The following is a 10,681-nucleotide window of genomic DNA, read 5'->3' on the forward strand; positions in this document are numbered from 1 at the left end:
GGACAATCCAGTGTGCCCTGATAACGAGATATGTGCAGCTCCTATCGGGATTTGTCGGCACATTCAGGTGGCTTTGCTGGTCTTGTTTTACCATTGTCGAGATGTCTTGTAACCGGTATTCCGAGTCTGATCGGGTCGTCCTGGGAGAAGGAATATCCTTCGTTGACCATGAGAGCTTGTGATGGGCTAAGTTGGGACACCCCTGTAGGGATTTGAACTTTTGAAAGCCGTGCCTGCAGTTATGGGCAGATGGGAATTTGTTAATGTCTCGTTGTGGAAAACCTGAAACTTAACTTAATTAAAATGGATCAATAGCGTGTGTAGCCATGATGGTCTCTTTTCGGCGGAGTCCGGGAAGAGAACACGGTCTCGTGTTATGTTTGAATGTAAGTAGTCTAGGATCACTTCTTGATCATAGATTCTCGACCATGCCTTGCTTTTCTCTTCTCGCTCTCATTTGCATATGTTAACCACCATATATGCTAGCGCTAGCTGCAGTTCCACCTCATACCTTTTCCCTACCTATTATGCTTAAATAGTCTTGATCGCAAGGGTGTGAGATTGCTGAGTCCCCATGACTCACAGAGTCCTCATATGCAGGTGCCGATGATAACATTACAGGAGATACGACTAAGCTCTAGTGGGAGTTTGATGAGGACTCAGGACGATACTACGTTTCCTTTCCAGACAATCAGTAGTGGAGCCCAGTTGGGACGATCGGGGACATTATGCATTTGGGGTTGTCTTTATTTTGGTTCCGTAGTCGGACCTTGATTGTATCTAGATGATTGTAATGCTATATTTATGTTATTGTATGAAGTGGCGATTGTAAGCAAACTATGTACCTCTTTTCTTATTCAGTACATGGGATGTGTCAAGATTACCCCTCTTGCGACATTGCCTACAATGCGGTTATGCCTCTAAGTCGTGCTTCGACACGTGGGAGATATAGCCGCATCGTGGGTGTTACACATAGTGTGTTCCCATTGACCCTGGGCAACATTCTGGTGCCGCTGTTGATGCTTCGGTAGCCCCTGCTGCTACTGTAGAGGTGGAGGACCATTACGAGGATGAGGTTGATCAAAATCAGAACTACGTGCCACCACCAGCACCACCACCACCAGGTCGTCCTCAGGTATATCATTGCAACGGTAGGCCTGCACCACCACATGAGGTATGAGATCATGATCATCTTCCTAAACTGAAATTGAATATTCCACCATTTGAGGGTAGATGTGTTCCTGATATATATCTTACTTGGGAGTTAGAAACTGAACAACGTTTTACATGTTTACAATATCCTGAGGAGAGACGTGTTCCTGCTATTGTTTGTGCTTTCACTAGCGTCGCATGTGTTTGGTAGTCTGAACATTGTAGAACTGCTTGGGCTGCTTTAAAAACTGCTATGCGTACTCGTTGGGTTCCACCATATTATCAATGTGAATTACTTCAAAAATTACAGCGTTTAAGACAAGGAAAAATTCTGTAGAAGAATATTACCAGGAATTACAAACTGGCATGATTAGATGTGGTATTGTTGTGGAGAATGAAGCTATGCTTGAACGTTTTATGGGTGGATTAAATAGAGAGATTCAGGCCATTCTAGAGTATAAGGAGTATACTAATATCACTCGTTTATTCCATCTTGCTTGTAAAGCTGAACGTGAAGTGCAGGATCGACAGGCATTGGCGCGAACTAACTTTTTTCCAGGTCGATCTTCATCATGGACGCCACGTGCATCCTCTACTTCCACTACACCAGCACCTCCATCAGGTGCCACCTCCAGTCATGATACAAGAAAGCATGCACAACCACCACTATCTACTAAGAACACACCTGCCGGGCCTACGCGGAGCTCTACTTCTTCCATGGCATCAACAGGGCACACAAGTGATATTATTTGTCGTCATTGTAAGGGAAGAGGACATTTTGCGAGAGAATGCAAATCTCAGCGTGTGATGATTGCTACTGAGGATGGTGGGTATAAGTCCGCTTGTGACTATGATGAGGAGACTTTGGTTCTTATTACACATAAAGAACACGGTGGAGATGATTCTGGTCATGAGACGCAATATATGGATACTGGAGATGCTGATAAGTATGAATGTTTAGTTTCTCAACGTGTTTTGAGTGTGCAGGTTACACAAGCTGAGCAAAATCAGAGGCACAATTTGTTCCATACAAAGGGAGTTGTGAAGGATCGTTTTGTTCGCGTCATCATAGATGGAGGGAGCTGCAACAACTTGGCTAGCATGGAGATGGTGGAGAAGCTATCTCTCATCCCGAGACCACATCCACATCCTTACTACATCCAATGGTTCAACAACAGCGGCAAGGTTAAGGTAACACGTACTGTTCATGTGCATTTTAGTATCTCTACATATGCTGATTGTGTTGATTGTGATGTGGTACCTATGCAAGCATGTTCCTTATTACTTGGTAGACCATGGCAATTTGATAAAAATTTTGTACACCATGGTAGAAACAATCAGTATACTCTTGTTCATAAGGACAAAAATATTACTTTGCTTCCTATGACTCCTGATTCCATTTTGAAAGATGATATTAATAGAGCTAATAAAGCAAAATAGGAGCAAAATAAGAGTGAAAATAAGATTGTGGCAAAAGAATTTGAGCAACACATGAATCCTAATAATAAACCATCTAATGTTGCTTCTGAAATTAAATTGAAAAGTGCATGTTTACTTGCCACCAAATCTGATATTGATGATCTAGATTTCAACAAATCTTGTTGCTATGTTTTTGTGTGCAAAGAGGCATTATTTTCATTCGAGGACGTGCCTTCCTCTTTGCCTCCTGCTGTCACTAACATTTTGCAGGAGTTCGCTGACGTCTTTCCACAAGACGTGCCACTAGGATTACCACCTATTCGAGGGATTGAGCATCAAATTGACTTAATTCTCAGTGCATCATTACCCAATTGTGCACCATACCATACCAATCAGAGGAGACGAATGAGATTATGCGTCAAGTACAAGAGCTGCTCGACAAAGGTTACATACGTGAATCTCTTAGCCCTTGTGCTATTCCTATTATACTAGTGCCTAAAAAGGATGGTATATCGCGTATGTCTGTTGATTGTAGAGGCATTAATAATATTACTATTCGTTATCGTCATCCTATTCCTAGGCTAGATGATATGCTTGATGAATTGAGTGGCTCTACAATATTCTCCAAAGTTGATTTGCGTAGTGGATACCATCAAATTCAAATGAAATTGGGAGATGAATTGAAAACAATATTTAAAACTAAGTTTGGATTATATGAGTGGTTAGTCATGCCTTTTGGGTTAACTAATGCACCTAGTACTTTCATGAGATTAATGAACGAAGTTTTACGTGCTTTCATTGGACGATTTATGGTAGTTTAATTTGATGACATATTGATTTATAGCAAATCTTTGGAGGAACATTTGGAACATTTACGTGTTGTTTTTATTGCTCTACGTGATGTACGTCTATTTGGTAACCTTGGAAAGTGCACCTTTTGCACGACCAAGTATTTTTTCTTGTCTACGTTGTTACTCCATAGGGAATTGAAGTTGATAAAGCTAAGATTGAAGCTATTGAGAGTTGGCCGCAGCCCAAAACGGTCACACAAGTGAGGAGTTTCCTTGGCCTCGCTGGTTTCTATAGGCGTTTTGTGAGAGATTTCAGCACCATTGCTGCACCTCTCAACGAGCTTACAAATAGGGATGTGCCTTTTGTTTGGGGTACCGCACAGGAAGAAGCCTTCACGGTATTGAAAGATAAGTTGACACATGCTCCTTTACTCCAAGTTCCTGATTTTAATAAGACCTTTGAGCTTAAAAGTGATGCTAGTGGAATTGGATTAGGAGGTGTGTTATTACAAGATGGCAAACCTATTGCATACTTTTCTGAAAAATTGAGTGGGCCTAGTTTGAACTATTCTACTTATGATAAAGAATTATATGCTCTTGTTCGGAACATAGAAACATGGCAGCATTATTTATGGCCCAAGGAATTTGTTATACATTCTGATCATGAATCTTTGAAACACATTGAAAGTCACGCAAAACTGAACCGTAGACATGCTAAATGGGTTGAATTCATTGAGACTTTCCCTTATGTCATTAAACACAAGAAGGGTGAAGAAAATGTTATTGCCGATGGATTGTCTCGTCGTTATACTATGCTTTCACAACTTGACTTTAAAATATTTGGGTTGGAGACCATCAAAGATCAATATGTGCATGATGCTGAATTTAAAGATGTATTGCAGAATTGTAAGGAAGGGGGAACTTGGAACAAGTTCATTCTTAATGATGGAATTGTGTTTTGTGCTAACAAGCTATGCATTCAAGCTAGCTCCATTCGTCTTTTGTTGTTGCAGGAGGCCCATGAAGGAGGATTAATGGGACACTTTGGCGTCAAGAAGACGGAAGTTATACTTGCTACACATTTCTTTTGGCCAAAGATGAGACGGGATGTTGAGCGTTTTGTTGCTCGCTGCATTACATGTCAAAAAGCTAAGTCACGACTCAATCCTCATGGTTTATATATGCCTTTGCATGTACCTAGTGTTCCTTGGGAGGATATATCTATGGACTTTGTTTTAGGTTTACCTTGAATAAAGAAGGGGAGGGATAGCACATTTGTTGTCGTGGATAGGTTCTTGAAAATGGCACACTTTATACCATGTCATAAAAGTGATGTGCTGTTAATGTTGCTAATTTGTTCTTTCGTGAAATAATTCGCTTGCATGGTGTGCCAAATACTATTGTTTCAGATCGTGATACTAAATTTCTTAGCCACTTTTGGAGATGTTTATGGGCTAAGTTGGGGACTAAACAACTTTTTAGTACTACTTGTCACCCCCAAACTGATGGACAAACTGAAGTAGTCAATAGAACATTGTCTACTATGCTTAGGGATGTTTTGAAGAATAATAAGAAAATGTGGGAAGAATGCTTGCCTCATATTGAATTTTCTTATAATCGTTCATTGCATTCTACTACTAAGATGTGCCCTTTTGAAATTGTGTATGGTTTCCTACCTCGTGCACCTATTGATTTGTTGCCTCTTCCATCTTTGGAGAAGGTTAATTTTGATGCTAAAGAACATGCTGGATTGATTTTAAAAATGCATGAGTTAACTAAGGAAAACATTGAGCGTATAAATGCTAAATATAAACTTGCTGGAGATAAGGGTAGAAAATATGTTGTGTTTGCACCTGGAGATCTTGTTTGGTTACATTTGCGTAAGGATAGATTTCCTAATTTGTGCAAATCAAAGCTAATGCCACATGTTGCTAGTCCTTTTAAGGTGTTAGAGAAAATAAATGATAATGCATATAAACTTGAGCTGTCTGCAGATTTTGGGGTTAGTCCCACTTTTAACATTGCAGATTTGAAGCCTTATTTGGGTGAGGAGGATTAGCTTTCGTCGAGGACGACTTCATTTCAAGAAGGGGAGGACGATGAGGACATCAATACCATTGTTACACCCACAACCCCTGCTACTATACATACTAGACCAATTACTAGAGCTCGTGCACGCCAATTGAATTATCAGGTACTTTCGTTTCTTGGTAACGATTCTAATGTTCATGAGAATATGATGCTGCCTAAATTGGATACATTTGTTTTGCTTACAAATGAAGGGCCTAGTTTGGACAAGAAAGATGAACCTTGGAGCAAGTTCAAGCATGGAGATAATGAAATGCACAAGGGAATCAAGAACAGAGTTACAAGTGATGATTTCAGGACTTTGAAGCCTTCATAAGGAGTGCATGAAGCCTTGGACGAAATATACAAGATGCCACTTCATAAATTTCGCCCAGAGGCTATTCTAGGTGTTGCGTCACCTTATTATTGGGCCAGGCCCATGTATTTTCAAAATACTTTAGTATAGGCTGTTTTTAGAGTCCGTATGTGTGGGGAAACAAAGATAGGGTTGGTTTCGGACCCCTCCTCCAAGGGCCACGAAATTCCCCCCTCTTCCTCCATAGATACAACCTTTAGGGCGTCGTTTAGACTTTGGGTTTTGTTTAGATTAAAGTTCACCATAGCTTCAACTTTGCGTACTTCGTTTGTGTTCAACAACCAAACAAAGGCGTCACAGAACCCCACCTTGATCAATAAAGCTTTCATCTTATATTCGCAATATCCAGATTGCAATCTTAGTTTCTTGCCTGTTCTTCGTTTGCTCGCAGGAAATAGACTCTCGTGGTCAGCTTGATTGTGCTCCGACGTGGTCAATAACCCCTCGGAAGCTGGTTTAGCGATAGCTAAGGCGCGACGTCTCGCACGTTCGTTGCCGGATCGTCAAGGTCGACTCCCACTGAAAATGATAGCCACCATCTAATCGAAACATCGGGACACCTTTGCCTCTATCAAGATGAAATTCTTGTGTACCCTCAAGAACACTTTGCTAACTATAAGAGATCGTTTTGGCCTGTCCTTTGCCTCAAAAGGATTGGGCTACCTTGCTGGAGTTTTGTTACTATTATCATTACTTGCTCATTACAAAATATCTTGCTATCAAACTACTCTATTACTCACAATTCCAGCACTTGCGGACATTACCTTGCTGAAAACCACTTGTCATTTCCTTCTGCTGCTCGTTGGGTTCGACAGTCTTACTTATCGAAAATAGCTACAATTGATCCCTGATACTTGTGGGTCATCAAGGTCCCACCACGGCGGCTAGGGTAGGCGCCGAGCGCTTCTGGAGACTCCATAGAGAGCATGGTCGTCTTGGTCGACACGAAGCTAGAGGGATGCCGTCCCATAAAGAAGCATAAACGGCCACAAAGAACCCGCCCGTACGCAAGATAAGCAGTACTCCACAAGAGGGGATCTACGGTAACCGATGGCGAACCGCTTATGCATTCTCCCTTCATCGTCACGGGCGAAGAAAGGATAAGCCACGGTCGACTACCACGCTTTGAGTCTATTATGGACTTCAGCATGGTTTCGCCTATGCGTCCTAGCAATGAACACGCCGGAGCCGCTACCTCTGACGTTGTGCCGCGCCGGCTGCGCGCCCACCTAAGGCCTTTTCTACCCGCGCTAAGCATCAGGCCGCCACTCCAGGCCGGAAGCTTTGTGCAAGGACGGGAAGGGGACCCTATCTCAACAATGGCGCGGTCATGCCCTTCTTCACCTCCCCTTGCCATGACGAAGATACAACACCAAAAGACATGGGGGAGGGGGGAAAGGATTGGTGTGAGCCTGTACCCCAGCCCATGTCCCCTTTTATAGGGAAAACGAGGCCAGGGGCTAGCTCCTCCGTTAAGGGTAACAACCACCGTCCCTCTCCATCAATCCAGGAAGACCGGTCCCCTGCCATGACGCTCTCCCGCACCACGCTCCTCTGTTACCTACCCTACTCAATGCATGTAGCATACGTGGGAAGGCATAAGGATGTGGTGGAAGAGTGAATTGGCAGTTACTCCCCTATGCGTTAAAGTCATTGATGGGCACGGGGAAAGTGGAACTGGCTCAAGCACATGTTAATGAAGAAACAAAGAAAATCTCAAAGTTTGAGCTATCGCAACTTCCTTGCCTGTGTACTGGATAGGGCCTACCCTGGCGATGCTTGGCAACGTGTCCAGGACAGGCCCCGGGGCTCCTATCGGTGCAACAAACCCCAGGATGTATGTTGCCCCGACTGTACATAGGCTCAAGAACAAGTTCCAACACTCAAGACAAGGCTCAGTAGAAGAGATAGCCCTTTGAGAAACCAAAGGGCGGATCAAGAAGACCAAGACCAACCAAAGGAGCGAGATACCACTAAGGAAAAACCTCCTTTGTCGGGCAGGCGAGCCTGGCGGGGTTGAGGTTGCCCCGAAAACAAGTGTCAAGACTATCCCAGCAAGCTTGCCGGGGACGCCGAGGGCGAATTACCCTGCCAAGGCTCCACCGCTCCACCTCACAGCAACGCAAGTCACCGGTCGGTGTGGTGTCGAGCCCCCAAGTGACTAAGTGGTTGTTATTTGGCACGTGGCGGACATTTTCAAAGGAAATCACCTCCAAATGACACCCACAGGCAGGCGAGAAGGTGGCGGAACAGCACGCAAGGCTTGCTGGGCTCCTCCATGATGTGACACTAAGCAGTGCATTTAATGCACCTTGTCCTGTCTGTAGAGTTAGGTATGATAGCACTGTTTGCTATCTAATCAGTACACAATGACTGATTTGCCATTGTGGTGACCCGTTGTTATATAAAAGGAGGGTCGAGGCAACCTTACAAAGGATTGGGCCTCTTGTACACTCATACGCGCGTGACTCCTCTCGCCCCGAGGCAACCTTGCCGGGCTAGAGTGACGCGTCTCCACCACAGTCCTCTCATCAATCCACCAAAGCAGGAGTAGGGTTTTACGCCTGGCGACGGCCCGAACCTGGGTAAAAACTACCCGTGTGATCGCTGTTGTGCTGCTCTGCACCCTCCACTCTTTGTGCAATGTGCTTTTCCCCCCTACCGAACCACAAGTGACCGATGGTCCCATAGGTGGCCATGTTTTCCCACGACAATTACATGAGAACCAAATAAATAATGATGAACTAGGGTTGTATACTTATACTATTAAAGATGGTAAAGAAAGACGCGAAAGATATTCTCGTTGCCGAACAAGGTGAAGAGGAATGCGCCTATTGTACTCTCCTCCATGAACAAGGAAAGCATGACTCTAGTCCAACCCCTTGTGATGGCCGACCATCAATCATTTAGTTTGAGAGGTAATCTTGAGTAAACTGCTTTGGGAACCACTACAAAGGCAAAAGATTCAGACATTGTGATAGAGGCAAAGGTGTCCTGTCTTTCGATGAGATGGTGGTTATCGTTTTGGAGGAAGTCGACTTTGACAATCTGACTACGAACATGCGAGGATGTCGCGCCTTAGCAATCGCTAAACCAACTCCGAGAGGTTATTGACCATGCCGGAGCACGATCAACCTGACCACGAAGGTCTGTTTCCTGCAGGCAAACGAAGAACAAGCAAGAAACTGAGATTGCAATCTGGATATTGCGAATATAAGATGAAAGCTTTATTGATCAAGCTGGGGTTCTGTGACGTCTTGGTCTGGTCGTTGGACACAAACGAAGTACGCGAAGTTGCAGCTATGGCAAACTTTTAATCCAAACAAAACCCAAAGTCTAAATGACGCCCTAAGGGTTGTATATATGGAGGAAGAGGGGGGATTTCGTGGCCCTTGGAGGAGGGGTCCGAAACCAACCCTAACTCTTGTTTCGCCACACATACGGACTCTAAAAACAGCCTATACTTAAGTATTTCGAAAATACATGGGCCTGGCAAAATAATAAGGTGACGCAACACCTAAAATAGCCTCTGGACGAAATTTATGAAGTGGCATCTTGTATATTTCGTCCAAGGCTTCATGCACTCCTTATGGTGGCTTCAAAGTCCTGAAATCATCACTTGTAACTCCGTTCTTGATCCCCTTGCGCATGCCATCATCTCCATGCTTGAACATGTTCCAAGGTTCATCTTTCTTGTCCAAGCTAGGCCCTTTATTTGTAAGCAAAACAAATATATCCAATTTAGGCAGCATTATATTCTCATGAACATTAGAATCGTTACCAAGAAACGGAAGTACCTGATAATTCAATTGACGTGCGCGAGCTCTAGTAATTGGTCCAGTATGTATAGCAGCAGGGGCTGTGGGTGTAACAATGGTATTGATGTCCTCATCATCCTCCCCCTCTTGAAATGAAGTCGTCCTCGACGAAAGTTCATCGTCCTCACCCAAATAAGGCTTCACATCTGCAATGTTAAAAGTGGGACTAACCCCAAAATCTGCAGGCAGCTCAAGTTTATATGCATTATCATTTATTTTCTCTAACACCTTAAAAGGACCATCAACACGTGGCATTAGCTTTGATTTGCACAAATTAGGAAATCTATCCTTACGCAAATGTAACCAAACAAGATCTCTAGGTGCAAACACAACATGTTTTCTACCCTTATCTCCAGCAAGTTTATATTTAGCATTCATACGCTCAATGTTTTCCTTAGTTAACTCATGCATTTTTAAAATCAATTCAGCACGTTCTTTAGCATCAAAATTAACCTTCTCCGAAGATGGAAGAGGCAACAAATCAATAGGTGCACGAGGTAGGAAACTATACACAATTTCAAAAGGGCACATCTTAGTACTAGAATGCAATGAACGATTATAAGCAAATTCAATATGAGGCAAGCATTCTTCCCACATTTTCTTGTTATTCCTCAAAACAGCCCTAAGCATAGTAGACAATGTTCTATTGACTACTTCAGTTTGTCCATCAGTTTGGGGTGACAAGTAGTACTAAAAAGCAGTTTAGTCCCCAACTTAGCCCAGAAACATCTCCAAAAGTGGCTAAGAAATTGATGACATGGTATAAAGTGAATAATTTCACGAAAGAACAAATCAGCAACATTAACAGCATCATCGCTTTTATGACATGGTATAAAGTGTGCCATTTTCGAGAAGCTATCCACGACAACAAATATGCTATCCCTCCCCTTGTTTGTTCGAGGTAAACCTAAAACAAAGTCCATAGATATATCCTCCCAAGGAACACTAGGTACAGGAAAAGGCATATATAAACCATGAGGATTGAGTCGTGACTTAGCTCTTTGACATGTAGTGTAGCGAGCAGCAAAACGCTCAACATCTCGTCTTATCTTTGGACA

The sequence above is a fragment of the Triticum aestivum genome, chromosome 4A (assembly GCF_018294505.1).
Source record: "Triticum aestivum cultivar Chinese Spring chromosome 4A, IWGSC CS RefSeq v2.1, whole genome shotgun sequence".
NCBI classification, from domain to species: domain Eukaryota; kingdom Viridiplantae; phylum Streptophyta; class Magnoliopsida; order Poales; family Poaceae; genus Triticum; species Triticum aestivum.